This window comes from Camelus bactrianus, chromosome 19 (genome assembly GCF_048773025.1).
Source record: "Camelus bactrianus isolate YW-2024 breed Bactrian camel chromosome 19, ASM4877302v1, whole genome shotgun sequence".
Taxonomy (NCBI): domain Eukaryota; kingdom Metazoa; phylum Chordata; class Mammalia; order Artiodactyla; family Camelidae; genus Camelus; species Camelus bactrianus.
In genome coordinates, this window is record NC_133557.1 from 49,208,615 (window position 1) to 49,221,105 (window position 12,491).

Consider the following 12,491-nt stretch of genomic DNA (forward strand, 5'->3'; position numbering starts at 1 on the left):
AACCCCGGCCTACGGCCTCGGGCCTTGAGTCTGGAGAGGGCTCATGGCGGTCCCACAGGTGACGGTCGGAGGACCTGGCAAGTGCTGCCGGCCCCGCTGTGGAGGCGGTGCTCTGTGATTCTTGAACTTAACTAAGATCAGATTCTACTTTCTGGTTGTTGGTAAGTTGGAGGAGAAGATGCAAGAGAATTGATAAAAAGAATATCCAGAACAGCCCTGTGAGTGATAGGCAAGAGGACCTGAGACCCACCTGCGTGAGATGCCTAGCGGGATCTGGATGAATTTTCTGTTCCTCCCACACATGCTTAAGGAAGGGGCAAGGCATGTCGTGGCCATGATCTGTTCTTGTCCTCACAGGGCCCTGTGATCTACATGCCCGCGCTCCCCATCTGCTCCTTGGAGATGAGGTGTCAGGTTTAGGAGCCTGGGCACTGCTGAGGGCACAGCTGCCAGCACCGTGCTACTCTGAGGCTGGCTCCGTTCACCTCACATGTCACCTCCTGCTGAGCCCCCAGGCGTCAGTCAAGGTAGGTGCATTGGTGCAACGTAAGCAGGGACCATGTTCTCCCCCTGGACTGACTGGTGGGTGAGCAGTGGAAGCCTGGAGCACTGTCCCAGCCCCCTGGCCAGTGCCTCCTCTTTTGTCACAGGAGGCACTGGTGACATTTTTGCTCAGCAACTGCTTGGCTCTGAGTCTGCAGACCCACCAGAGAATGCCTGCTTGTTTCTGAGTTTTGAAGTCTGCCCTTGGGATTTGGCAGAGTAGCTGGATATGTGCTTAGCCCATAGTGGTTGACGCAGTCACCATTGTTTACCCAGAACCTCGTGTACCAGGCATGGCTCCCGGCATCAAAATATAGCAGCGCATTAAACCTCCCTCCTGGTGCGTCTGTCTGTTTTGGTACCGTAAGGGCTCAGCCAGCATCTGAACGTCAGTGAGATAATGTGGCCAGTGAGCTCGGGTCAAGTACGTTCTCCTCCAGTCACTTTTACTCCATTGTTGCTTTTACTATTCCGCAGACATTAATTTTTTAAACAATGCTTTGGTGCAGGAACAGAGCCTAATTCTCTCCTGCTACTCTTGCTGGAAGTGCGTAAAACTGTCCAGCCTGAAATGTGACCACAATTTGTAGCTTAAGACCTGCCTAGACCCATGTATGTGGAGTTTTGGTTAGGGGCGCTGACCACGTTGGGGTCCCCCGGCAGCGCCGATCCCCTCAGGCCCCTGCTTTCCCTGGTGCAGGAGGTGAGGGTGGGTCTCACCATCCCTGCGTCCCTGGCCTCACACACTCACGTAAATTCTTGTACGTGCTGTTAAAGTCATTTTTGTTCTTGTGTGTTTCTAATTTTCTCTTGTTCCTCTTTTCCTTTTTCTTTATTCCTTTTTCTCTTGTACTGCACTGTGAGCATGTTGTTGCATCTGAAAATGTGGGCTGTGCACACCCTGCATTGGAAATAGCTAGATCTCCCTCCGTGCTGTCTCCATCGCTTTAAAAAGCAAAAACTTAACAGCTGCCTTGATCCATGTATTATCCTTGTCATCTTTTTATTTTCTAATTTTTTTTAGCACATCACCCACTGGTGTTTGATACCTCTTAAAATCCTTGCTTTAAGGAACCAGTTTGGTCCTCCTTATATTTGGTGACAAATGTGCTCTTATTAAATTTGTTTGATTGTTTTGAAGAAGTGAGATGCAAATTCACTTAGGCGGCTGCTGAGGGATGTTTTTCATGGAGTATTTAAACTTGTAAAGTCAAATCCTGCAGCATCTTTCTCGATTCCTGCTTTTACACAAATCTGCTCAGCACGCAGTTCCTGGCTGTCTCTGTGTGACGTGCGTGACGGCGCTTCCTGACCGGCGGTCACTGGTGAGGAAGTGGCAGGCTCGGGGGTGAGCAGCTGCAGGGGACACTGTTAGAGGAATCAGTCACCGTTTGGTTATTTAATTTTTTTTTTTGCATTCAACTTCCCCGTGCCATTTACTTTACTTTGCCTTCATAAAGGGGCAGAAGTGGGACTAAAATCCATGCCACTCTTTTGTTCCCTTTACGAGGCTGGTTTTTCTGAGTATCAGGACAACATGTCCTTCTCCTAATTAGCTGGCTCACCTGGATCTGGTGGACATAGAGACTGCTAAAGGGGACCGTAGCTTCCACTCTGCTCCAGCCAGTGGGCATTCAGAGCCGGGTCTGTGGTTTGCCTCAGCAGCCGTGCAGGCCTCTCTGCACCGGCCTTTACTTTTAACCCATGTTGGCAGTAAATAGCTGACTCCGTGTCTGTTGCAGCTGATGTCCACCACTGTCGGCCTTGTCATTAGTTTGCGGTAGTGAGTCTCCAACACCCCAGTCAACTGTGAAGGAAGATGCTTTGGCCGACCTAGGACCTTGGATTCTCATCCCCACCATGGTTAATCTCACCCGGTGGAAGTGTTTGGCCACCACCATCATGCTGACCATGAGGCCTTGTTTCTCCTTTCATGCTCTGGTCCAAATGTGGACACTTCACTTTTCACTGAATTTGTCTTGCTTGAGACAGGCCAGAATATCTGAATGAGTCCATCACATTGTGGGTGGGGAACGGATCAGAAGTAAATTTCGCAAGTAGAAGGAGTCTAGTCTGTCCGGGTTGGCAAATGCAGGCTGGGATCTGTGATGGCCGGGCTATGCCCTGGACACAGGCCTTTCCCGTGGCTCCCGAGAGCCCAGGGGTCGGAGTGAGAACAGCATTGCCTGGGTTCCTCCATCCTCATCTGCTTACTGGCAAGTGTGTCTGCTAATTAGGAGCTCCCCCACACCTCGGGCCCTTCAAACTCAGACCACGGGAGAACCTTGAGTCCCTTCTCCTGGGCCTCCTTTGTGAGAATACAGTGCCTTCTGAGGTGACCAGTGGCAGGAGATGCCTCCCCCTCCAGGGAGCACCCTTTGGAGGACTGTGACTCAGTGCACCATGCTGTGAGCTTGTGGGGTTCCGGCCATGGTCCCTGCAGAACCAGACTTGATATGGGCTTAGCGACGGATATAACAGGACTGATTCCAGGGCAGGGCTTGGGGGAGGGAACAGTGGAAATTGAATGTGACCTCAAACACATAGGTGGGTGCTGGGGCTGTTACTAAAATGGGGTGTCTGGGAGGTACCTGCCAGGAATCGAATTCCAGAGTAAATGGCGGACATGAGGCATTTTTAAGATGCCATTTGTCATCCAAGTTAGAACTTCAAAGAGACACTCGGGTCTATGAGCCTGGGGCTCAGGTGAAGGAGCCGGACTAGAGATACACGTTGGGAGTCGTCATTCTTAGCTGGTGTTCACAGCCACGCATGTGAATTAGATCATCTTGAGAGCTGCAGACTGAGGCTGAGGCGGGGCAGGGCTGTGCCTGGGTTGGAGGAAAGCCCAGACCATGCAGCTTTGGTGTGTCAGTCTGCGGCTTTTGCGATTTTCAGACTAATGCCATTTATCCTTAAGGGGCCGGGGGTTGGGCAGGGCCAGCCTGGAAGAAATCTGAAGGGAGGGTCGTGGCCACATGTGTGTCTTGGGAAGATGCAGAGTCTGCAGGTTCCAGGAGGGTAGACTTCTAAAAGCTGCAGTTGGAGTGGGGAGAAAGTAAGTCACACTCACCTGTGAGGGAGGGAGGGAGTCCTTGGGAGTCGCCACCCTACTGGACTCGCTTTCCAATGAACAGAAGGCAATTAGACAGAGGATCTGAGGTGAGAAGGGATGAGCCCTGGGAGGGGAGCCAACCTGGAGAATGGTGCTTGCAAAGTTCTGGAATAGTCTCCCTGAAAAATTGAGTTAAAAATACCCAGACTCTTAAGAACATTGATAGTGACTGGGGAGGAGGCAGTTGTTTTTCTGGCCTCCTAAGGGTAATGCATGTATTCAGGGATACACAGAAGATTCGGGCAGTCTTTTCCAGGGGTTTGATACTTACCAGGGGGAACAGTGCAAGTTTAAACGGGGAGAAGGGCAGCGGAGGGAAGTTAGTCAGGCCCGGTGTCAGGTACCAGTCGGCAGCCCTATTTGCGTGTTGCATTCTTATCCATGCCTCCAAGTTGGGCGGTGGCAGCCCCCTTTTGCGGATTGGGAAGCCTTCTCAGAGGGGTTAAGGAATTGGTCCGTTTAGCGGCTAGTAAATGCTGTAGCAGGATTCAAGCAGGGCCTTGTCAAACTTCAAGGGCATGTTCTCTCTACTAATTCCGGTACCTCCCTGTTGTACCTGGATTGGTGAATTGGGTCAGTTTTGGAGCCTTTCACAAAAAGTACGATTTAAGTGCCTCAGGACTGTTTCACAAAGCTCAGTGTTCTTTGATGGTTCGGAAGCACCGCAGTGCTTTTCGCCCCACAGAGGTAAGGTCTTACTCCATGACGATGACGTGGTTGCAAATGACGTACAGGTGCAAAACCAGACTTAGCAGCTTCTGAAGGGAAACTCTCCAGTTCTCCCGTGATAGGCTTTCTTCCACGGGATGTAACCTGCTGCAGCGTAGGTCTGAGCTTTCCGTATGGGGTGAGGGTTTGATATCCAAAGTTAGCAAAGAAGGGTCAGATGGAGAAAATCGACTTTGACAATTTATTTTTGGGTTACATTAGTGAAGATATTCTATCAGTTAATGACCCATATATCGAATGAAATTGAGTACAGAACATTGCATTTCTTACTTTCTATTTAGAGTTCTCTTACAGAGTAAGGTTGCCTGCTTTGGAACATCAGCTCCACCACCACAGCACCTATCAGTGTGTTGGTGTGATTGCATTTACGCAGTGAATGTAATCTGGTCTTCCTCAGCCCCAAACACTCCAGTGCAGAATCATGGGCTGTAGCCATCTCTTAGTCACGCAAATACTTCTAAAATTATATGATGCCAGAAAAGAAAGAAGAGGGAGAGAGAGATTGCCTTTCTCAAAGTTCTTTTCTATTCTAACTGCAAACTGTTGTTGAGCAGCTCTGGTTTCCTTTGGATATGAATATATACATTTCTTTGCATGTAATCTGGGTTTTGGACTAGAACACCAAGTCCACAAGCCACAAAAATAGTAGCCAAATTGCACACGTGTGAAATAGTTTATACTTTTCTCTGAGAAAGAAACCTTGAATTTGGGACTTGGGCTGTGATTTTTGCTTTTTGCTTCCCCCACCCCTCTTGTAGTCTCTCACTCCTTCCCACGTGGCCCCCAAGAGTTCGTGGATTCAAAGGAGTGGGCAAACACCTAGTTGGTCACCATGTACTGTTGCTATAGATGGAGCCCTGTCAAGACCTAAAGGACATTATCAGAGAGGACTTCCTGGAAGAAATGGGCTCTACATTCAATCGTGAGGACAGAGTAAGGGTCAGTCAGGAGAAGGAGTCAAGAGTGTGGCTCAGGTGGCAGGTGCAGCCAGGGCAGAGGCCTGGAGGCTTGTGGGGTGGGGACCTGGGGAGAGTGCCCTGTGTGGTCCAGGGTGGAGTGTTCCCCTGCTGGGGAGTACCCTGGAGAGAGCCTGGGGTGAAGGGCTTTGGAAGATGTTGGGTTTTACTTTAACAGACACGAGGCAGTGAAGGGTGTCAGCAGAAAGTGACCCTCATTAAAGTTACTTCTGGTTTTGCTTCTGATATTCTACAGACAGAAGGGTCGGGACGGGCGAGAGCAGGTCTGTCTGTCCCTTTGAGACCCATCCCGTCATTCATTTATTCATAACACGCGCACTTCTGTGTGTCTAGGGGAGAGAGGGTGGACCCACATTAGTAAGCAAAATGTATTTGCTTCTTGTGAGCTTAGCAGTGTCAGAAGTTGACTTAGCCTAGAATGTTCTAGGAATAGAGGAACAAGTTGCGGAGGTTGGAGGGAGGGAATTCTTCCTTGGGAAACAATCAAAATGAGCCTGGAGGCAAGTGGGAAGTAGTAGCAGGACAGGGGGTCCCTGAGGTCACTGGGGACCTGGGAACTGGGGTGAGGCTGGGTGAGCAGTGTCGGGGGCGGGGCTAGAATTCCACCAGGGAGCCTCTGAAGGGTTTGAAGTGGGGTGATGTAATCAACTTTGTGATTTGGGAAGGCTGCCGTTGCTCTATGTGTGTGTGTGTGTGTAGCGGGGAAGAGGGGGAGGGTGCCACCAACTGGGGGGGTCACTAGAAGACCATTCACAGGCTGGGAGAGGGGCATCAGGGCTTCTTGGGGAAGGCAGGGGCAGTGTGGATGCCGGATTTCCTTATGGGGAGGGCTTGTTATCGGGGTCGCCCGAGAGGCGACTTTTGGCTGGAAGAAAAGAGATGGAGGCTGCCAGGTGGACTTTCCTCTTCTCTCCTTCCCTGCCTTGTGTGATGATCTTAGCTCAGCCAACTTTTGGAACAGAAGAGCTAAGTTCCAGGGTAGCCTAGGACTTTGTTGAGCTCGTTTGAGTGAGATCTGATAGGATTTAGATTTCTCTTCAGATCTGCATGTTCACTTAGCTAGAAACGTCCAGTCATTTCGATTTCCATGGGGTATTTATTCTTGATAAAGATTGCTTTCTTGGTGAGAGGAAATTTAATACAGCTGTTGTCTTTCTCAAAAAAAATCATATCTTTTAAGAAATTTAATATTCAAAAGAATAGCAAAATTTAAAAATGATAAAGTAAGGCTTTGGTGTAGTTTCTTTGGTTTCTGAGCTAATGTGGAGTTAGAGCCATTGCATTACTTAATAGCACATCCTTGTCAGTATTTAAAAAGCTGTTAGTGGGTACCCCAGGCCCCACCTCTCAAAACATCATTAAAGTTTGCTCTGAAATAGTGAGGTCATAAAGGTCTTGTTTGCAGAAATCAAACAGTTTGTTTATATTATGCAGCATGACTCCATTTATAAAATAATAATAGGTTCAAAATTAAGAAAGTGGAAGATAATTGATTTTTTTTTAAAGCTGAAACATAAACTTTCTTGTGCTAATGTTGCAACTGGAAATTTTGAAAAGAAAAATCCTACTGTAATATCATCTACGTAGAATACATATATGATTTCCATATTTGAAAAGTAACGGCGCAGTGGTTTTAGAAGTCAGGAGCATTCCAGCTCAGATACTGGCATTGATGGTTGCTGGTTTTCAATGGAAGAGCCTAAATTTGCCTTCTTAGCATTTTTTTTTTTTTTTTGTAGTGAGAGGGCTGAGTAGTGCTTTGCCAGCATGATTTTGGGGCAATTTGAGGGCAGATGTCATGTACCAACAGTGAGATATTTCCATGCATTTTATTTTCCGGACACCACCAGGGCACATGTGGGGTTTGTGCATGCAGGCTGGGATGCTGCAGGACTCCCTAATCCATCACCGTTATGTCCTGGAGCTGCTCCGGTTAGTGAATAATTTTCTGTGCCTTGGAGGTAAAGTGGTCTGATGCAGATGATCAGATATGTAGTTAAAGTGCTATTACTTGAAATAAGAGAAACCTAGAAACATGGTCTAACAATACAGGATGAGGGAGGAGAATTGGCTGAGCTGCGTACAGTGGGGAGTCTTCTCAGGTGACTCCCACGCCGTGATCCTGCCAATATCCTCCCCAGCCCTGCATGGTTGTCCTGCCAAAGCAAGCATGCACTTTGCTCAGAAACGCACTGAATTTCCTTGCGCCTCTGATTGTTGGCTTTGTTTTTGAAAGCACATCTTGCCCTTTGCTTAAATGACATCCCTGCAAGTCACCACTTACCCTCATCCTTCTGGACCTCGTCCATACATAGCTGCTGAATGGATGAACAGAATGTAGAATCTCCACTTAGTGAAACATTATTCAGACGTAAGAGTGAATAAAAAAAAAGAGGAAAATGAAAAAGGCCACCTCTTCTGGGAAGTCCACTCTGACTGCTCAACCCGCCCTTTTCCCTTTGAAACACAATCACTTATGCTCCACTCTACTCTTTTTGATATTACTTACAACCCTCTAATAAACTTTAACGTTTTCAAAAAAAAAAAAGAGAGAGATTCTGATACCACTTCAACATGGACGAGCCTTGACAACAGCATGTTAAGTGAAAGGAAGCAGACACAAACGGCCACATATTGTTGACTTCAGTGATCTGAAATGCCCAGAATAGGCACATGCAGAGGCAGAGAGCAGGTGATGGTTGCAAAGGGCTAGGTGGAGGGGGGGTTAGGGAGTGACTGCTAGTGACAGGGGGATTCTTTTGGGGTGATGAAGTGTTCTGGAAATAGATGGTGATGAAGGCTGCACAACCGTGAGTGTGCAGAAGACTGCTGAGCGCTGTCTCTGGGAGTGCCTGTGGTTGGGGGTGGCTTTATTTTCTTCTCACCCTGCACTCTGAAGAGTCATCTTGTGCTGTGGCCTTTCTACTAGTGTGAGTGGTGAGACTCAGAGACTTTGCAGAGTCTTGTTTCTTTCCCCCCCCCCTGCTGAGTGTAGGCAAAAAAGGTTTAAGCCTGAGAAAGTGCTCCATCTGCAGAAATGTCTTTCAGTTTTGCATGGTGTAAAAATCTTGAGAGATTTTTAATTGTTGAGGACAGTCTGGGGGGAAACAGCCCGTGAAGCCTTGGTGAGACCTGGAAAAGCCACGCTTCCCTCCCTGACAGGGGTGGGGATTTCACCCCCGTTCAGGCAGTGAAGGGCCCAGACCCGTGAGCGGAGTTGACAATCGTGAATATTTACGTGTATTCGCTGCTTCATCTTGGATATTAATTTCAAGCTGAGTCAGTTTGTGGCGGCAGCCTCATCCTACATCAGGAATTTATAGTATCTGCTCTTTGAGGTGAAGACCTGACAGACTTGATTATTTAACAGTCTCCCTTGAATTGATATCTCATATTCCTTTGTCCAAAGCAAAACATCAGAAATACAGACATCCTTTAATGTCAATATGACCTGGAGCAGGTTTAGTCTCTGTGCCTCAGTGGCCTTATCTGCGGGTGGGGAAGATGATAACAGTGCTTCCCTCAGAGGGCCTGGTGAGGCCTCAGGGGCAGAGATGTCAGAACAGAGCATTCCTAGCCGGAGCTCCATCCGTGTTGGCAGCTGTTATGATCAGTATCACAACTGTGGGTTATCAGGTAGTTTTAAGGCTTGGTAATATGAATTCTTGAATAATGTTAGAAGACTAGACATCTCAGATTCAGTTTACATAGTTCTCAAGATTTCCTCTGAGAAATTGATGGTTTTTTCCCCATCTTAATTCTGAGATGAGTCTCTAAAAAATATTCTGTATTCCTCCATCTTTTTGCTTTAATTCCCCATTTCTTAAAAAAAAAGTTTTTAAATGGAGTTAGTGGGGACTGAACTGAGGGCCTCATGCATGCTATGCACATACTCTCCCAAATGAGGTATAATCTCCCCCCTGATTTTTTTTTAAATTTACTTTCTTAGTATTCAGAAGTTAGAGGCCTCTAATTCTTTTTCTGGAGACTTGTCCATGAACCTGTAAATCTATTATTAATGGACAAATCTTGGTTTATTAAAAAACTGAATAGAATATTCTGCAATCTATCCAAAAGGACATGCTCATTGGCTTAAAATGTTTCTCCTTTAAGGTGATTTCTCCTTTTTGGTCTAGCTCAGTTTATTAACAACATCCTCATCATCATAATGACCAAACTCGCTCTGAGTGGACACCTACCTGAGGCTAAAATACTTTCCTCATGTTTTACTTCATAATAGGTGTTTGACGGTAGGTATCAGTGTCTCCTTTTTTGCAGCAGAGGGATTGAGAGATGGAGCAGCTTGTCCCAAATCACACGCAGCTGGCAGTGGCTAGCTTGGTGCTGGAACCCAGGCTGCACAGGATGCATTCTTAATTGCTCCTCTAATCAGCCTCCCGTTGAGTGGTTACCCCAACTCCTGTGACTCCATAAATGGCCGATTTTAGTGATCTCAGCCTGTGAGGCCTTCAAAGGGGAGACACCAGTGAGAATGTGAGACAGAGTGGCATAAATTAAAATTGTACATTTTCACAAATGTTTAATTCTCAGGTAGTGGCATAAAAAGTTAATTTTTATGTATTTTAGTGCTCTGTAAGCACTAAAAACAAAACAATAAAAATAATTATAGTGCAAAAGAGAAGGGGGCTTTGAAAGTCCAACCACTGCTGATGATGTTACTTGTTTTTCTCTAGTGGCCCTTATTGACAGAAATACTTACAAAGACTGAATTGGTTTTATGTAGTCTTAATATGGAAGAAAAGATTGTCAGTGAATATTTTAAGAAAATCTTTATTCTTTTCTTTCCTGTTGATGTATATATAAGTTGTTTTCATGGCTTAAGTACATTTCCTGTTTTGTGAAATTTGAGTAATATCGTTTAACTTGTCTGACTGTGAGAGTTAGTAGCCTTGTATACAAAGAACCCAAGAGGTGCTTAGTAAAAATGTGCTGTCACAATGACAGATATTTTAGAAGGATCAACTCTGAATACTAAAGAGGGTGGCTTATTACTGATGCATATTTAATATGTATATATATGATATATATGAATATGGCTTAAAGTAACAAGGATTCATTTTTTTTCAGCGCAATATGAAGTTTTAATGAAATCTGTATCATTCTAGTGAGACAGGGACTAGTTAAATTGCCTTAAGCAGACGACCGTGAAGATTATTTACACAGAATGTGTATTGTTAAAACTCAGATTTCATGTTGCCGTGTAACCATCCACTCAGACATTTAAATTCGTTGGATTCTGACCAGATTCATTAAGTTTAGAAAAATCCACATTGATCATTTTCAGGGAATAAGCTTCTCTCTTGTGATTAAAGAAAATTTTGATCTTTTTTCCTGCACTCTTAACAGGTTTAAAATATCAAAACATTGATTTGACATGTAACTTTTTTAATAGAGAGAATAAAGCTCATGCTGTTTTATTATGTAAATAAATGTTTTTGTATTACAACAAACTTGTATGATTTCCTGGCTTTTTGAGAAGTATGTTGCAAGATACTTAGATAACCTACTTTCGGAAAAATACAGACGCGACTTTTATGAATATAGGCCTAGTACAGATCTGTTGGTTTTTGCTACAGTGCAAGACATGAGGCCTAGGAGAGATTTGCTGCTGATTGCAAGGAGGACAGATCCCATGTCTCAGTCTCACCTCCTGTGAAATGAAGTGGCTGGACTGGATTCTTTCCTCTTCTAAGATGAGTTTCCATGAGCCTGTGCTTTTGTTTATATTCAGGAGTATTAGCAATATCAGATTAAATACTGAGTACCCCTCCCTTCCCCCGAAGCAAAGTGCAGTATGTGCTACAGAAGCTTTTAGTTATCTGATTCTCGTTTCTGATCCTACAGGCAATTTTTGTGTTGCATGTTTCCCGGCAACCTGGAAGGTCTTTTTAGCCATAGGAGGCGCTTGTTGCACCTTCTTACCGTCTTAATTTTCCTGTTTGTTAAAGAAGGCTTAAACAACGTTATTTTGTTTTGATTTCTTTGCTTGATGCTTCAGAATAGCAAAATGTCCATTATGTCTGTCTACCTGGAAAAATTGTTCTGCTTATATTTTAGTTTTATTCTGTCATCTCGCTGTGAACATCTCAGACTTGCTGTGTAAACAACGGCAAAATCGGTCTTTTCTTCCAGTGTTAGAAACCAGTGAGCCGGGAATTTAGAAAACAGCTAGTAGCGGCCTCTGGAGCACCTTAAAGCTCAAAAGTGTACTGAGTTCCCTGAGTATTGACCCCGCCGCTGTGTGTTAATTGGTGGTAGGAGATTTGGTACATATACGAAGGGGTGTAGTGTTTTGACTTGGGTTTGCATGCACGAGCTGCCACTGAGCCACGTGAGCTTGAGTCAGTTCGTTCTGAGTTTTTCCCTCGTCTGTGAGATTGGGACGTTCGTATCTGCTTTGTAGAATTGTGAGAATTAGAAATTATGTAAAGTGATTACCACAGTGGGTATGTCAAGAGGGCTCATAAACTTTAGCTGCTGTTTGGTGTGAAGCCATCATTTTATAGTCTTTGGCAATTACTAAGAAACAGGAAAACAAGAAAAGCCGGTTTTATGATGAAAGATATTTGAGGAGGTTCCATAGTTCCTATACCCATAATTAAGCATCAGCAGAGTCAGAACTGTTACACAGTCGCCCTGAACCAACGTTAAGCCACAGAATTTTTTGTTACTTCATATATGTTGGGGCCTAAGGGGATCCAATACTTATATGCATGTTGTCTCCAGCAGCCAACTGAGAGATGACACAAAAGGGTAGGCAGGCGATAAATGTCTTCTTGTTACTGATGAAGCCACGTTCTCCATGAACTTCAGGGCTGTGGGAAAATGCGTGTCATTATACTGTGTCCCATAATTAGAGACTCACACTGTCCCAGGTATCTCTGGGCCACAGCGAGCCTTCCCTTGAGAGGACCTGCCCCTTCATGCACAGGGCTGTCCTGACATGGAGCTGAATATCCCAGGTGCTTCCTAATGGTGACTAACACTGGAGGGAAAGGTAGGGTTTCACATGCCCTGCTTGTCTCCCCGGACTCACACCTCACCCTGTTAGTGTGACGAGGGCTAGCTGTGAGCCAGGGGCCAGGGGTATGAAGGGAGATGCACTC

At 45.7% G+C, this 12,491-nt stretch overlaps 1 protein-coding gene across 1 annotated transcript in view; it reads left to right on the forward strand.

Annotated features, from left to right (window-relative positions):
* Positions 1–12,491, forward strand: part of LOC141574112 (trafficking protein particle complex subunit 9-like) — a 152,608-nt gene that overhangs the window by 39,696 nt on the left and 100,421 nt on the right. Inside the window, exon 7 of the mRNA XM_074347893.1 lies at positions 358–527. The gene's annotated coding sequence lies outside the window, so the exon portion shown is untranslated. The remainder of the gene's footprint in view (positions 1–357; positions 528–12,491) is intronic.